The sequence below is a fragment of the Dunckerocampus dactyliophorus genome, chromosome 2, assembly GCF_027744805.1.
Source record: "Dunckerocampus dactyliophorus isolate RoL2022-P2 chromosome 2, RoL_Ddac_1.1, whole genome shotgun sequence".
Taxonomy (NCBI): domain Eukaryota; kingdom Metazoa; phylum Chordata; class Actinopteri; order Syngnathiformes; family Syngnathidae; genus Dunckerocampus; species Dunckerocampus dactyliophorus.
This window is the reverse complement of record NC_072820.1, coordinates 9,254,517-9,272,650: the sequence shown is the minus strand read 5'-3', so window position 1 is coordinate 9,272,650 and position 18,134 is coordinate 9,254,517. Positions and strand designations below refer to the sequence as shown.

The 18,134-nt window shown below is 41.5% G+C and overlaps 1 protein-coding gene across 2 annotated transcripts in view; it reads right to left on the bottom strand.

The window, feature by feature from the left end:
* The window catches only part of spsb4a (splA/ryanodine receptor domain and SOCS box containing 4a), a 79,479-nt gene that overhangs the window by 36,324 nt on the left and 25,021 nt on the right, over positions 1-18,134 (bottom strand). Inside the window, exon 1 of one of the 2 annotated variants that reach the window (XM_054759633.1) lies at positions 8,491-8,623. The exons of the other annotated variant lie outside the window; for it this stretch is intronic. The gene's annotated coding sequence lies outside the window, so the exon portion shown is untranslated. Of the gene's footprint in view, positions 1-8,490; positions 8,624-18,134 lie in introns of those variants that run through there. 2 annotated transcript variants of the gene reach the window in all.

The following is an 18,134-nucleotide window of genomic DNA, read 5'->3' as shown; positions in this document are numbered from 1 at the left end:
CAACACCTAGTGACCAATGTAGAATACTACATTCACAATTTCGAACGTGTCTTCTACCTTGTATTTGTATTCTAGTTCATTTAGCCATTTAGAGTAATTTATTTATTATTGTTATTATTAATTTAGGCAAAAATATGCACAATTTGCTTAAACTTGCATATTTTTTGACTGATAATAGGCCGTATTCAGCCATGTAACAGGCATGAATGACGGCTGGTGCTTCCTGTTTCAAGGAAGAGAGAGTCACACATCAGACAGACAGGGGGTGTGAATGACATAAGTAGATGTGTCATCTACCAATGCATGCATTTGCCTCATCTATTCACAAACCACAAAGAACAGGACATGTTTTCTGGTAAGGACATGTCTTCTCACCCCTTAATAGAAGTGATGGTGATGCTGCTTTCGTAGCCAAGACATGGCAGAAACATCAGGTTCCAGTAATGTTGGGAAATCCTGGTATTGCTTTGTTAGTGATCTATTCTGAGTTTGTTTCAGTTTCAACATGAATCACATGCACAGGCTTGTCAGTATAAAAAAAGACCCTTTACAAGAATACAAGAATAATTTAAGCGTGTCATCTAGGAGTGATGACAAAGTATTTCCAACATACTTGTCAGTCATACACAAGCCTTTTTCACAAGTTCGGGAATCGAGTCTGCACACACTGGACTGGAAACAAACTTGTGCACGTAATATGAGTAATACTTTGTGTGCACAACTACACACACACACACACACACACACACCTCTGTCTAATTCGGACTCCCTTGCCATTTCCCACTCGGCGTCTTTGCTTGTGAATGAGGTCATTGCAACTGGCAGCCAAAACATGTGCCCAAACCCAGTTCACCCCTCAGCATGAGTGAGTTCACTGATGGGACAGGCAGACAGCTGCCTCTGTGTGTGTTTGTATGTGTGTGTCTTCACAAGTGGCGGGTTGAAGGTGGTCCCTGCATGCAACATTCAACTCATTTACATTTACATTCAATGTAAACCAGTTTTGTTTACATTGATGTAAACCAGTTTTGTGTCAAACACAGACACACACACTCCAAGTGTGGATGGCAATCTTCTGCATTACAGGCTGTCATCAAGAAGGCACTTGACCTCTGAACTTGTGTCGTCACGGTTGCCATTGCACAGGAGCCCCCCGCCCGCCATGAGCTGGGGAAACGTCTGCTGCTGCTGCGACTCACAGCAGCATATTTCAACCATCTGTTGTTTACTTTCCCTTCATTTTTTTCATCTCCATCCATCTCCCTTTTCTTCTGCAGCCAAACTCATGACTGGTCCTTCACCTCATGGCTATTCACTAGGTCAAGTTCGACAGCTTTGGGAAAGGGCAGGGTCACATGAAAATCTCTACACATAAATTACAATGTAGAGAGGTGAGAGAGGCAATACACACCTTTCAAGGTAGCATGTCAATGTAGTTTGCAGGGGGAAAAATAAAAATGAGAACACACCACCCGGTAGGACTAGAAAAGTGCCAGGTTTACAGGGCAAAAACATAAAAGTCACTACAAAGCCAAAAATGCAGAACAGAACTGCAAGATGTCAGTTCTCAAACACTGCTGAGGTGCCCTGGAGCAAGGTACCAAGCCCTTAACTACATCAGGCAGGCTTCTGTCTGTATGCGATGTTTGTGCAATATCACACCCCTTTTTAGGCAGTGGGATGCCCACAAGATCCACCAGGTCACGCCAGATTCAAGTGCAAAATGAATGTGTTTAAATAATGTGTAACAATCCCTAAAGTGTTGGGGTTTTTTTTGCGTATTTCCCTTAGTTTGTGTTCCAAGAAGCACTACACCGTCAACCTCGAGTCTATCATTCAGACAGCCCTAGTGGGTGTAACTAACATATTCTAATCTTTTTCATGGGCCTACAGGGCAGATATGATTGTGTTCCACAAACTACGCCAAGCCTAAGAAGAAGCGGAGCAATTCAGTTGATATACTGCTGCACTTGCTAGTGTGTTACCATTTAATTTAATTTGTGAAGTTTTCTAATAAATCACAACTGATTTTATGTATAACATCATTGTTATATGGAGAGAAACTGGGCTCTAAAAGACAGCAAGGCTAGATTTACACCACGTGGTTGACAAGTGACACAATTTTGATTTGTAGCTCCTATGTGGCCCAGTTTCGGTTATGGGTGATGCCAGCGTGACAAAAACCCTTCTGATCGGAATTAGGGGTCTTTGAAAAGTGGGGGAAAATGTGACACACACAATCATCCAAATATAGCGCTAAATAACAAAACATGAGTTTACACAAACAACACACGCATGGTAAATGAATAAACTAAACACCCAGGGTAAAACGAAACAACAGCGAAAGCATATATAATTAAATATGGTCAAAAATGGAAGGATTGTTATTAATGTGTGTAATTTCCTGTCTGTTTATGCAGGTTGTTTGAAGTGTTCAGAAAATGTAAAGTATATTAGATAGCAGTCAATCAAGGAGCAATAAAAACATTTTTTAAATCGCAACTGGGCACATACAAACCGTTGTATAAATGTAGTCTAAGAGTACAGTGGAACCTCGGTTAGCGTATGTTTCGGTTTAAAAATGTTGTCTTGGTTCGTGTACGCTCTCAGTTGTCGCACAATATGGCGCATGTCTTGTGTTTTTGATACTGTGTTCGTAATGTATATTTACTATCAGAGGTGCCTGTTAGCAGACTGTTAGCATGCGTTCAACTGGAAAGCCGGAAATCATTGTCCCCCAGCTCCGTCGCCCGTCTATGACATCATCAGTGGTTGATGTTGTAGTTCTTTGCTAACTAACACAGTTACGCCACAAGTCTCTTTTGTTATTGATCACAGCTGCAAAATAACCCAGCCACCCACTAAATGGAGGCAAACTAAGCAAGCAAGCAAATGCAAGCATTTTGATAAAGACCATGAAATACACTACTGAATTCAAGAAATATCACAAATAACACAAAAGGTGTCCTCCATGTGGATCTCTCCTCACCCCTAATCGCTGCCTCATAGCCGTCTCTGAACAATCAAGTCTTAAGTCAAGGTAAAAGTTAAGTTAAATGTTCATTTATCCTTTTAATTCACCCTTTATATGTATTGATATGCAATTGTTTTCTGCATGGAAAACTATAATGATGCTAACATAGGTCCCAGTGCACTGCAATTTTCCCAGTATGTAGCCTATCTATTTTAGTTCCAAAAGCCACTCCTAGCCTCACCCAGAACACAGCCAAAACACTGAAGATGGGTCGGGGATGGGTCTTTCAACATGATAACCCAAAACATATGGCAAAGGCAACAAAGGGATGGCTCAAGAAGAAGCACATTCAAATCCTGGAGTGGCCTTAACCACCCTACAAATCTTAATTCCATAGAAAATCTGATAAGGGACATGAAACTGAGTTGCCAACCTTCAGAAGAGTATCCGTTAAAAGGCGTTGACCAAAATACCTTTGACAAGAAACTTGAGAAACTTTTAAAGACGATAACAAATATACTGTAGCTCATAAGGTTTCAAGAGCTGATATCCAGCAACTTCCATGATTTTCTTGATAATAACCCAAATCACTTTAAGTTCTTACATGAATTGCTATAGCATTGTACTGCCATTGTACTGTAACTCTTGTGAGCTATTTTTGTTGTCATTGTTATCTTTGTCCAAGCAAAGGTACCTTTAGTTGCAACAGGCATTAAAATGAACAAGAAGGGTGGTCTAATCATTTTTCCCATGACTGTAAATATATTAGTATTTCACATTCAGTTTCAAAATGTACAGGTCATAAAATTAGTTGATACCATTCAATAATTCACAATTCAATTCAACATGGCAATAAAGATCATTACATACAATTCCTCAATAGTTGTGTACATAGTAGTATGTTTTACGTTCAGTTCAAATTTGTAATCAAACATTACAGATTTACAAGAAAGGAAAATTGAAAAGACAATGCAGCTGAAGTCAAGGCAACTTATTAAAAAGGTTTCAGCAATGGCCACATTTTCCAATTAATCATGAAATCATACTTTCACAAACTATGTGTAGAAAACACACATTTCTATAGTGGAGTTCAGGAGGCGGAGCAGCGCAATCAGCAAATTGACTTTTTTTTTCCTACATAACTAGCCTCTACAACTCAACGGACAACTTTTATTACAGATATGGGTATCTTACCGCTGAGTTAGTTTATCTATAATCTGAATAATAAAGATGAAAGCATTTCCATGTGTCGTTTGAGTTGTCTGTTCACTGCTTACGCTTTGCCGTGAGGAGTAATAGCGAATCAGGAGGGAGCTTAATGTCAGCTGACTGATGTCATGTGGGTGATGTGGATGTGGGTGACACATTCGATCGACCCACACTACCTTGGTCGATCGCGAGTGATGTAAAGAGCATTGATCTAAATCCTATGTGCAGCACAAGTTGTGTGATTTCCAATGAAAATGTAATTGAAGGTGCTGGGCCAACATAGTATGTATGTACATTTGTCTATCACCAGTGTGACTTAACTAGTTTTAAGGCAGCTCCAACCCTGTGAGAGCCTTAACTGTCACACTGTGTTTCCTCATCTTTGCCTCATTCCAATGACGTGTAAAAAAAATGAATCATAGAGTGGTCACTTCTTCCATGTTCCACTCGCGGCGACACACTCGGGCGCCAGACTGAGCAAAAACAGACCTCACATGCAACCGCAAGCGCACACATTTATATTACATCTCTTCATGGCAACAGCTGCACCTCCTAGGATTAAACAAACTGCCATCCTTTCTGCATTGTTGACATTCATTCCCACTAAGGGAATCCCTGGGTGGCTGAGAATGTTGGACGTAGACATAAACTGAAGCGTCTGGCTGCTGACAGTATGTCAAAATACAGAGACTGGGACATTCAGTTTATTGTGCAGCTGATGAAAAGAACTGGTGTTCTCGCTTTGTACTTATTAGGCAGTTCCATAGGGATTATCGTCACACAGTGAATTTTCTATCCTTTCCCCTTGACTCCCTGTTTCATTCCAAATGCCTCTGTCCATTTTTCACCATCTCCTTGCCTGTACCGTAATATTAAATCCATAGAGAGCAAATCCCCCTCAATTGGTACAAATTGTGGTATATAGGCTGACACCAAACACGCCTCCTCCCAGCATGCAGCAATCAATGCAATCTCAGCACAATGCCTGCAAAACAATGTATACAAGCATTTCACATGTAGCGCTACACGGGAAACACGTACTCAGCGACCACCACAAAATAGGTTTTCCATTAAAATTCCATCAAGTTTTGCATTCCCACAGCTCTTTAATTGCCTATAGATTCTCTACAATAAGAACCCTCTAAATGCAAATCATCACGATGCTTCTACTAAAAAAAACATCCATGCAATGTGGATTAAACTGAATTAAAAGAATTCCTACACTTCAAACTCAATCTGCACTCCATACATTGTCTCTCTCATGCAGCACCCTCCCTCTGCAGCATCCTCCTACTCACGTCTTTTCTCTGGAGCTGCCTCATTCCTTTTTCTAACCTTCAACCTGAAACTAACTAGTTCCCCTACCATAGAGGATGCATGAACACACACGTGCTCAGCACCCTAAACGTTTGTCACAAGCTTGCTGAGAGCCCTGAAAAAAATCTATAGAGGAGGACTATTAAGGCTAAAGTGATTGAGCACTCCTTTACGGACACCTACGCAAAACCTATTCATTTCTCACTCGCAAACACACACGCGCACACACACACACACACTTGGCAGTGCTCGGCAGTGCCATCTATTAGGCAGCAGATTTAGGTGGCAGATTCATAACCCCGTGGTAATAAAACTGAATCTAAGTCTGGATGATGCTATGAGGCACCCCCTGCTGCTTTCTTCCTCATTCCACATGCAAGCTGCTTGCTCAAGAGTGTGATGAAACATGTCACACCAAACACAAGCCGAATTTCACAGCAAAATAAATAGCATCAAAAGAGGAAGTGACTTTTAAAAAGCACTATTTGTTGTTGTTTACATCTATCAATGTTGGTACTAGGCAGAGGCTTCACTGGGGTTTGATGGCTGGCGAGGCTTAGCCCCCAAGAAATGCACAGGATGTGAACGAATGTAGCATGAACAAAGTTGCACAAACAGCTAACAAAGACTGAGAAATTGTTATTATTATTATTATTATTTGTAGTAGTCTGCGCTTTTTAGTCAAAATGTGCAGACAAATTTAATATAAGGTAGCCAAAATATGAGTTTAAATAAATAATTGTATAACCTGATACTTGGCCGCACGGTGGTCTAGTGGTTAGCACGTTGGCCAACACAGTAACAGCTTGGAGATCGGGAAGACCTGGGTCCGATTCTCCCCTGGGCATTTCTGTGTGGAGTTTGCATGTTCTCCCCGTGTGCGCGTGGGTTTTCTCCGGGTACTCCGGCTTCCTCCCACATTCCAAAAAAAACATGCAGGTTAACTGGCGACTCTAAATTATCCATAGGTATGAATGTGAGTGTGAATGGTTGTTTGTCTATATGTGCCCTGCGACTGGCTGGCGACCAGTCCAGGGTGTACCCCACCTGTCGCCCAAAGTCAGCTGGGATAGGCTCCAGCATGCCCCCGTGACCCTAATGAGGAAGAAGCGGTATAGAAAATGGATGGATGGATGGACCTAATACTTACTAACCTAATACATATTTATTGAAATTGATAAACAGAATCACAACTTTTATTTGTTTTGTCTTGACATTTTATCAGTGATGTCATTAGGCCTTTTTAAGACCCCCTTAAATGATGTATTTTTGTTTTATTAAAATGTAAAAATTCTGGCCACTTTATATTGAATTTGTTGGCAATTTTTTTTTGCACAAAAAAAACAGAAGGAAAAAAACATTTATATCTTTCTTTTTTTAATCAAAAAAGTGCAGACAAACCCATAAAGAAATAATACATGTTAAAAAACAAAATTTTAAACAAAGAATTGCCGACAAATGCAATATAAAGTATCCCAAAAACTTTTTTAATCAAATGAAATCAAAATATTCACAGGGGCTTATAAAGAGGCCTAATGACGCCATCGGTAATAGGCAGCCACAAGTAAAATGTCACGAAAAAACAAATAAAAGTTGTGATTCTATTCATCTGCTCGCAATTTCAATAAATATGACATGAATTACAATAAATATGAACATCTGTCTATCCATCTTCTATGCTGCTTGTCCTCACTAGGGTCGCGAAGTTATGCTGGAACCTATCCCAGCTGACTTTGGCCACAAGGCAGGGTACACACTGGACTGGTCGCCAGGCAATATAAATATGAATATGTAACAAAAATCTAGCTAGCACTAACACACCAACCACATTATAAATGCCATTAATTCCAAAAATGAATTGTTTTGTATACTGTTTCTGATGAGAATAAAACAAGACACTACTTTATGCAGACATTTTATAGTCAATTATCAATTAGTTGCATGATAATCGGGAGATAATTGCACCATCGGGTCTACTGCACACATTGGTACTATGATTGAGGCACTTGTCTCCCTCCCCACAGTGTCTCCAAAATTGCTCTGTGCTAAGTGGAGCACAGGGTGCAGCACCAGCACATTTAACAGCACACACCCAGCAGTTATATTGAAAAACCTCCCTGTTGTTGGCAAATTGCTGCCTGAGAAAGGCACCAAGTGAGGAGAAAGAAGCAGGGGAGATTAATAACAATGCTTAAAAGAGGCCATCATTAGAGCACTGTGGAGGAAGTATGTATGGATTTGGGACAACTAAAAAGAGCGGCGGAGAACAGAAACAATGACAGATGGGGGTGACGTGGGTCAGCAGCTGACAAAACAAAAGGGTAAAGTCAGAAAGGAGGGCTGCTATCTCTCTTAGCCAGGACGGACTAAACAAACGTGTCCTCCCACCCTGACCCGACCGCCATGCACAGACTAAACACACCACTGTGAGAGACGCTACTGCAGGCTGTCAGATTAGGAGTGCTTGTAGCGTATGGGCTAAAAATAGCAAGCAGGATCTATCCTATTATTGTATGAGAGCGGGGGAAATCCTCGAGTAGCTTATCCCACAACCCTCAACTCTCCATGTGTCCCAACAAAAGCAGACAGACACACACACACACACACACACACACACACACACACACACACAGGGGTATCCCAGCTGGCCAGCTGGGGCCTTAAGGCCATTAAGAGAATTAAAGGAGACCGCGCAGGAGCCGGGGAGAGAGGCAGGGAGGAGGAAAAACGTGCTGTGTACATGGTAACATCCATAGTGGGAGAAAATGTTCAATATAAGACGCAAATGTTGAGGTTGAGACAGCATGTGGGTGATGATATTTTCTGATGTAAACAGCAGAGACAACAAATCATGTCTGCAAACGACTTTAGCCCTTAGGTGGCTACTACTGCACTGTACAAACATGTCACTACAAATCACTTCCTGAAATAGAAACTGAACTAAACACATATTTCAGGCACTACACTACACAAGACATCAAGCGGCTTACAATGATTCTCCAGCGATCCTCCTCATGTCTCGCAGCATGGAGCGCGTCAACCCAGGTCCATGTTAAAACTCCTCAAGCCAACCACCAACAATGAGAGCATACAACAGGAATAAGAAGACCAGCAGCCGGCAAGTCAGACAAAAAGAGAGAGACTCCCTCTGATCTCCTCAAGCTCTCTCCTCCTCCCTCCCACCGTCCCTTGTTCCCTCCCTCTTTTCCTCCCGAGGGCTTATCTGTCCAGAGGCTATCACTTATTCCGACCCCTCCCCGTGCTCACCTTCCCCCAACACACACCCGACGCACAATTGTGTTTCCAAGGCAGCATTGTCACAGTGTTCTCCACCACAGCACCAAACACCTTCAAGCTCCGCTCCAGTTACATTCCCATGTCAGTCTTTTACATGAGAGAGAGGGAGAGAGTACAAGGGGTGGGCATTTCAAGAAATCCCTTAAATTGACGGGGCTCTGTTCAATTATGGGTGCCTTCAACTTTGTAGTCTGATACTCTGGTGCAGACCAATAATTTTAAAAATAATACTTGGTGGTCACTCACTTCAGCGCTGTCTGGTTTGCTTTCACACTTGTATTTTTGCCAACGGAGGAAATAATCCTCTCAGTTTAGAATATGTGTAAAGTTGCACCTTGATTGGAGCGAGTATGTGTTGTTATATTGTCCGACGACCTCACACACCGAAAACAACATAGCATCTTCTGGGTCACCTGCTGTGTAGGACTTTACTTTCTATGACGGATTTTACCAGCTGAGATGCAACAAAGAGGACATACATTGAATAAATAAATACCATACATTCAGATTTGACGCTATCTGTTTCCCCATCCTCATAAACACGTTATAATGGCACTGCGTGTCAATGCAATTTGTTGTTACAGCAGCAGGACGCATTGCAACTCCACTTCTTAACACAGGGTTATATTATATTAACCATCTCTATATATTAACCTGTCTATATATTAACGTAGGTGGAAGCTCAACATGTGCATAGACTTAACTCACATTAGTAGTGTTATGTAGCACTGTACATACAGCAGTTTTGCTCATAAGTAATTAATGTGCGCCCCCAGGGCCAATCAGCTCCACCCTTTAGGTGCATTATTATCCCCACGGAAGGGTGGCAAAAAGCTGTAAAGTGCAAATGCATTCTATTTTGGAATACTTGTCAATATAGGGACCATGGAAACCAAAAAAATTAGTAGTGTAGTTCTTTGTGGAAACTGGAGAGAGACACAGAGAGAGCGCGCTAGAGTAAGAGAGGTGAAAGTTGATCCCCTCTGATCTCATCAAGCAGAGTCGCCGGCAGCAACCAGACCAGCAGGCGGCTGAGAGGAACACCCGTTTCACCTCCCTCCTGCCCTCTGTGCGCTCCACCCCACCTGCCTTCTAAGGGCTCACACTGAGTGACCAATAAGATCAACTCCTAACCCCTCCTTCTTCTTTGTATACTAAAACCACATGTTCACACACCCCTACACGTGCCGCTGGCCCTGCACGAGCTGAGCATGTGGTACGAAAATGCCAGTCATGTGAGCGCACATTTGAAAGGTTCCCAAGTTAATACTGTATGTTGAAGGTTAAAATGTACTGTCAATTAAAAGAGAAACTACTTACTAGCTCTGTTAAGGTTCATGCTACATAAAAGACACTGTGTGCCTTCATTGCATTTAGCACATTGATGCAGACTGTAACACTGTGAAAGAGGCAAGGACCTCTTCTGTGTTTTTTGCTTTCTGGACTCGCTGTCCTGCTCTAATGTTGTAAATGTGATACTACATTAATCTGTGACGTCACTTCCTTGTTCAAGATTTTCCCATAGCAGCATTGCTCAATGACATGATGTGGGAAGTGATGGTGTCATTGCGATAGCACACACTATCAGGGAATAGGTCCATTTGGCTATAAAAACTCACACACACACACTTGCTCCATCATTCAATACTTATTTTTCACCTTCATGTCCTTTGGAAGTTCTCTAAGTGTGCAACCACACGCACTTCTTCCACACTTAGTCTTATTAGACGGACTACAGCACTTACACTCATGCAGGTCTGGTGTCCAGCCAGCCCACTTCCTGTATGAGCTTCCTTTTCCCAGAGCTTGCACAGGCACCAGAACCCCACCCGCACGACACAACATCTCCAGTGATATTACCATTTCATTGCATCACGTGTCTACACACTTAACAGCACTCATGCTCTCAGACATCCATACTTAACAAAAGTGCACATAGATGCACATCTGAGTTGAGTCATCGATCAGTCATAGCATAAGAGTGTTTTGGCTCAGCTCTGTTAAAAGCACAATAGTTTAACCTCTTTGAGGATATGTTTCTGCTACGTCACTGCAAATTGTCCATTGTCAGCCAACATGGACTCATGTGCACTTTTTCTTTACACTTTTTGAGTTCAATTACTGTTGAGTACATGTCGCGTCAAGAAAATGAAGAATGTTTTGGTAATTAAATGCTATTCGTCACAGCCAATCACTCAACAAGTTGACTCACCTTTGCCCTACAAAACATAGCCAGTGCTACAAACCAGGACCTGCTCACTGTTATTCTAGACCCCAGTCGATATAGGTCAGCGCTTCTAAATGACCGTAGTTGCTACGTATATAGGCTATGGTCACACTGCAGGTCAATTCCGATTTTATTGCTCATATGTGACCTGTAGCTGATTTTTTTTTATGTCAGTGTGAACAGTACAATTCGGATTTTTTCAAATGCGACTCAGGCTTTGTTCGTATGTAGATATAAATCCGATATGTATCCGGTGCTCCCTCAGTCGGAACGGTCAGGTCGCATATATACACGACATATATGTCATCGAAAGGTGTGGTTTATCGTGGAGCACTTGGAGGCAAAAGTACTTCTTCTCATCTGAAAATGATTTTACAAAAGGTGTTAGTGAAGCAACTCCTGTCAATGTCTCACCACTCCTGTCTCCGACATCCACCCACACCAGTGGCAAAGCCAGAAATTTTTCATTGGGGTGGCCAAGATGAGACCATTACTCACATAGGGGTGGCAATAAGTTGATACCTGAATTGTCTAGATGGCCAGTGGGGTGGCCGGAGAGTAACCATGGGTGGCCACGGCCACCACCCGTAGCTCTGCCACTGAACCACATGCTCCTTGAAACAGATGTCGCAGCAAGTTGTCTACCAACTGCCATAGCTAAAATTCTTGCCCTCTTTCTTCTTAATCTCCTACACGGAATCATTTGGTTGAGAAAATATTGACTCCCATTGCACAACATCTTTGAAATTGCCACAAACGCATTAAGGATACCAGCTCTTCATGCTCTAAAGTCGATTCTAAGATCAAAATACTGATACTTCAGATATATGATTTTGTGCCCTCTGATTTGCTGGCGACCAGTCCAGGGTGTACCCTGCCTGTCGCCCAAAGTCAGCTGGGATAGGCTCCAGCATACCCCCACGACCCTAGTGAGGACAAGCGGCATAGAAGATGGATTGGTGGATGTACTGTATATTAGCTTGGCTATATTGTAAATCGCCCAGCTACCTCAATATACTTCAATATACTTCAAATAAATCAATAAATTACTATGATGTCTTGATTCTTTATGGTATGATTTGAAATACTGTGCATTACTTTTTAAAATTTACTAGACACATTAGGTGTATTTGTACCGGTGTCGCCGATACCTGAATTTTACCCAGTACCTGATCGGAAATGAAATCAGTGGTATCGCACATCACTAGAGCACACACCGCAGCAATCTTTACTTCCCTAAACACAACAAGAAAATGCGAGTGACGTCATACTTTCCGGACGCTTTGTGTTCACATTAACAAGTCACGTTTTTTTTTTTGATAATGTGAACGACCACAGAAAAAAAAAAATCAGATTTAAACAAAAAATACAAATTGGCCATCATACCCTGCAGTGTGAACATAGCCATAGACACGCACATACATAGGTAGGGAGGGGTGGGGCTTCAAGATTAGACACTAGCCTCTTTGTCCTCACATGCAGGCAAGGAGAGATGTCAGAGTGATGGGGCGCAGCAGGATTTGATCAGTAACACTCTGGTCCCAAATCCTCCTTTCAGGATGGTCTACGGCATGCCCTTCATTCATTCTTTGCTTTGAATGCAATCATTTATGTAAAATGTATTTGTGCATGTAAATTAATATAAAATACATGGGGCTGTAACTCTGTACAATACATAGAAACTGTATAAAATGCAGCAAACTCACCCCTGTTCTTGATTAGATACTATTTGGAGATGTATTAATCACTGTGCATCAAAATGTATGCCAGTGAGTCCATTTAAGTGTATTAACTAGCTGTGACCTTTTTTCCAGCGACCATTTTGACAGATTAAAAGAAGAGTCCCTTCTAATTAGGTATAAAGCAGGGGTGTCCAAAGTGCACCCGGGGACTATTTGCAGCCCGTGGCTTGTTTTTTTATTAGCCCACGGCAAATTGTAGAAATAAAATTAACCCAAAAATGAGTAAAGAGAAAAAATGTAAAGCGAAAAAAGCTGTAATGTTGGTACTAAATAACTAATAATAAAATAAAGTTTTGTCTTTAAATACATATAACGTTTTTGGGCTTTTTTACTAAATTAAAAAATACATTAAAATATCAAAGTGGCCCCTGCATCCTTTGATTTTCAGTATGCTGCCCTTGGTGGGAAAAGTTTGGACACCCCTGGTATAAAAGTATACATTGTTTTTGCCTTAATTTTAGATTTTTTCTTAATTGTGTGTATTCCATGTAATTTTCTTCTGCTTGTGTGTGCTTGCATTGTAGTCTAATAAAGATACATTGCTAAAACAACAAATCTAATGATGATCAAAGAGTTTTGCACAAATTCTAGTTTTTTGGACAAATTTTGGCCAAATGACATGAATGGTTGTTTGTCTACATGTGCCCTGCGATTGGCTGGCGCCCAGTACAGGGTGTACCCCGCCTCTCGCCTGAAGTCAGATGGGATATGCTCCACTTTACCCATGGCCCTAATGGGGACACGCGGTCTAAAAAAACGGATGGACGGCTGGATGGACACAATCCCTGAAAGTCAACCAAACATTTATATTTTTTTATGTTCAATGCTTCAAACAAGGTCTGACCTTCACTGAACACGCCCCGTTCTCTCAGCTGGACATTGCCGTAAATTGCCTCCTGATTTGCCGCCTCAAGGCATATTCACACTTAAGGGACCTCGTGGGGTCTGCATAAAGAGGGGACACATGTGCGTGCGAGTTAATCTGTGGGACAATGGGGGGCCCTGTCATCACCCTACATGGAGAATTAGTTCTGCTTGTGCACGTGTGCGTGTGCTGCCTTCTGCCAACACACGTGCCAAACACAAAAGCCATCCAACTGTCCACATGGCCCAGGGGAGAGGGAGTTACAGGAGGGGGGAGCAAGCGATGGATGATTAGAAGGCGGGGGTGCAAAGGGCAGAAGAAAGGAAACAGCAGTGTTAAATGTGCAGCCTGAGGGTGAAGGGTGAGGACCAAGCGTTACAGGGGAGAGCAGTAGGACACGAACAATGGATGGTAGAATTACTTCGTACAGATGGCTGAGAGAAAGAGCGACACGAGCCAAATTGGAGCAAACAGTCCAAGAGGGGTGATGAAGGTCACATGGGGTTTTTGTGCTCATTCAGCAATTCTTTTCACTCGCAGCACAGTACCTCTTTACCTCTAATTTTGGTCAAGTCTCATTCTAAATCCACGTTGAGTGTGATGAGATCAAACCCATTTTGAGTTTTACGCGCAATAACTAACTGAAGAAAATGTTAATGCCTCGAAAGGCCACACGACTATTACATTACGCTTGGGGAGAAATTGATATCACAACATGTCTGTAGAAACGCTGCTGCTGTGAGGACTTGTACAAGTATGGTATGTGTTAAAGCAGTTTAAAAAGAGCCTGATTTTGCTTGCGTTAAAGGCACAATCATTTTGATGGTACCCTGGCTCTCGCAATGAAGATACAGTGACAGCAATTCTCATGGCAACCACAATGCATTAGCGGTCTCACACTGGTGTACCAGCCAGGACACCCCACATGTTGTGTTGTACGATACAGACCCAAATATAAGACTAATTCTTTCGCCGGACAACAGGATCGTCTTATACTCGGGGTGTAGGGGAGTCAAAGCTTTTCTTCCAGTCAATCACGCGAATCAGTGACTTGGAGAAATGTAGTTGCAAAAGAGGCTCCCTATAAAAGTATCTCAATGTATGGGCAAGTTAGCAAACAGTGGAAGAGTTGTGATGCTAATTTTAAGATAATGATAATCAATGAAGCAGAGTGAAACATGAGTGACCATAACAATGCATAATGTAAGTTGCACTTAACAGTAGGGGCAGCAATGACTGGAATATGCACTTATGAGGTTCCTCATCTTCCCGTACCTCCAAGGCCTTAGACAAGAAGAGAGCACCGGTATTTGTTTTCATACTGTGTGAAAACAAAGCAAGCGCTTATTGACAAACACACACACAATCCAGTTGTTTGCCTCTTGCACACATCAATGCAAGTACTGACCATTTGAGTACAGCCAGTTGGAGGCTAGGAAATGAAAGCAGCAGGTGGTGATCTACTGCTTCCATCATTCCTTCTCACTTACTCCCTCCATTAAACACAAGCTTTCCATGTCTCGTTACTGGAAAGCATTAGGATACTTGTGTCTTACTTGTACATCACACACACTTTTCTCTCTCTCTTTTTGGGCTCTTCAAGCCAATGAGTACATCACTTGGAGTATCTCCGATTCTGTCTGGCATGTCCACTTAATACAGACGCCTCTGGAAACATCAGTCCATGCATACACCATCATGAAGGTTGTAATTTCAATAGATGGTTGCTTTCAATAAAAAAGTCACCGCTTGTAATAGTGGTTGTGTTGAGCTATTTCAATTCATTCATTTTAAACTACTCTCTTTGCAAATACCGTATTGACCCAAATTTGAGACAGTAATTTTTTTTCTCCTACAAAGTCTGAAATAGACATTGTATATTTAGCGTTTAGAGATTGATACATGCAAACCAACTGGTGGCAGCAAATGACTTCTCCCCAAGTGACTGAGCTTTTCTTCCTGCACTCATCTACACCAGTGACCTGGAGAGATGCAGTTGAAACACCACAAGAAAAAAAAAAAAGTGTCTCAAAAGCTTGGGAAAGTTAGGAAACAACAGAGGAGTCGTCATTTAGCTCTTGCTTGTGAATATTGTAATTTACCCAGGTCGTTGTAGTCTGACCTTGTTTCAATGAATGGAGTAATCGGTTAGGCCATAGATGGACCAATGAAGCAACCACCTACACTTAGTAGTCGGGTCCGCAGCATATCAGAAAAGAGACAAAAATGCCCATCACTGTTTTCCAAAGTCAAAGCTGATGTGTGTGAATATCGTGTTTATATCGAGATATGTTTATATATACAGTATGTTTATATCGTGACTATCGAGATAAATAGGTCTGCTTTCATGGATGACTAAGGAAATTAAAACATATTCACATTTGAGAGACTGAAATCAGACAATATTTACATATTTAAATCAGAAAAACAAGTAATTGATTAGCAAAATAGTCGTTTAATTGGGTAATCCATTAACCATTGATTAATTGTTGCTACTTATAGATAAAAACTTGTCTGCGATTAAGTGTGATTAATTATGAGTTAACTATGTACAAAATGCAATTAATTGCTATTAAATATTTTAACCGATTGACAGCTCTAGTTTTTTTCTACGTGAAAACAATATTTCGTAATACAATGTATGAACGGACATATATGCTATATCAGGGGTTCCCATTACAGCGATCACGAAGGTAGATGTCAGTCAGTTGACATTAAGCCCCCTCCTGATTCGCTCTCGTGCATCCACAGCAAAAAAAAAGTGTAGAACAGATGTCTTTAGCCACATACGCATAATGCAACTTTCATCTTTACTATTCCGATTACGGATGAACTAACTGAGCGGTAAGATGCCTATATCTCGAACAATAGTTATGCGTTCACTTGTAGCGGCTAGTTATGTGGAAAAAAAGTCAATTGTTAACAATGTAAATCCAATGAATCTATTAGACACCCAAAAATATTAACAAAAAATACATTTTAGAGAATAATTATAGCATTACATGCAGAAAACAATATGAAATATTAGAAATGATGAATGGATGGAACTTGATGCAGACATCAATGATGCTGTACATACTGTGTTTCTCACCTTTATCAAACTGCTGGCACTCACAATTTTCTTTGGTGGGTTATTTAGCATTTGTTTTCAATAAAAAAAATGTGCAGACAGTGAGTCAGCAATGCGTAGTGTGCTTTGTTAGTGCACTCAATTTCACGAAACGATACAGCACAGGGCAAACAGTCTAGTTTGTTACGTGCAATATTGTAAGAAAACGAGACGGCAAGACAACAGATGGAAAAGTTTGGAAACATTTTTACAAAAACCGAATCATACGAAAACTTGGGCGTACAAAAACGGGTTTGACTGGAATTTTTTTTTTTTTTTTTTTTTTTTTTTACTTTGCAGGTCTTGAGTGAGAGGGGCTGTTTTATATTTGGAGTTAGTAAGAAACAAAATTTGCAACAGAAGTTGACTAATTTTGAAAGGAACTGTACATGGCCACTATTAAAAAAACAAACGCATCAAAACCATGTCTCCAGGGTCCTTACATTAATCAGAGCTTGGTGGGGGTTGGAGACAAATGAATAAATTAATCAATGATTGAATACATGATGAACAAGAGAAAAATGAGAGAAATGCATAATCTTTACAATCATTATAAGACATTTTTCATCTTAAAATTCATTTTCTGTAAACACCTCGCTATGTCCTCCTTTGTTGAATCATGCCAAAGTCTACATGTGTAAAAGAAGGAATACAACTGCACAGGCAACTGAGACGTGGACACATTGGGTTGTATAGACAATGCTTGCTGGACGGCATGGTGGTGAATTGCAGCAAATATTGCCATATGCAAGAAAAACAGTCTCACAGAAAATGCAGTATTTTTGATTAAAATAATGGATCATGATCACGTACTACTCCCCCCGCCGTGCACACACACACAGACAAATAGATGATTTTACTGCCTTTATGGGACCTCCACTCCCACTGATGCCCACAAAATTCAAACCGAGTCTGTCTGTTACGACCAACATGAGAGTGATGTCAGTATTTCCTGTTTATGTTCAGCAATTCCACTACTATCCTCAATCTGGCTTTGTGTTTCTGATGGGGACAAAATGAGAGAAAGATCTTTTCCAAATGCATTCCAGCTGAGATCTCTCATCCTCTGCCCTCTAACCTCTTCATCGTTGCTCATCACATCTCCTCCATCTTTGCTCATCCGTCAATCAAACCAGCACCTCCCTCATCTCCCGCCCGCCATCTCCTCCCACAGTTTTTTCAGCCTCCACTCGTCTCCCCTCCCTTTATCCTCGACGCTCCTTCCCTCCTCCATTTTCTCCAACAGCTGCCGCTCCGCGTCTGTCGCTCCTGACCTCTCTGCGCCACGTGCCATGTCCTTCTCAAACGTCTCCCCCAGAGAGCTTCAGTCATTAACACGCATAGGGAGGCGGGCACACTACACACATGCACATACTGTATGAGGGTGTGATGAG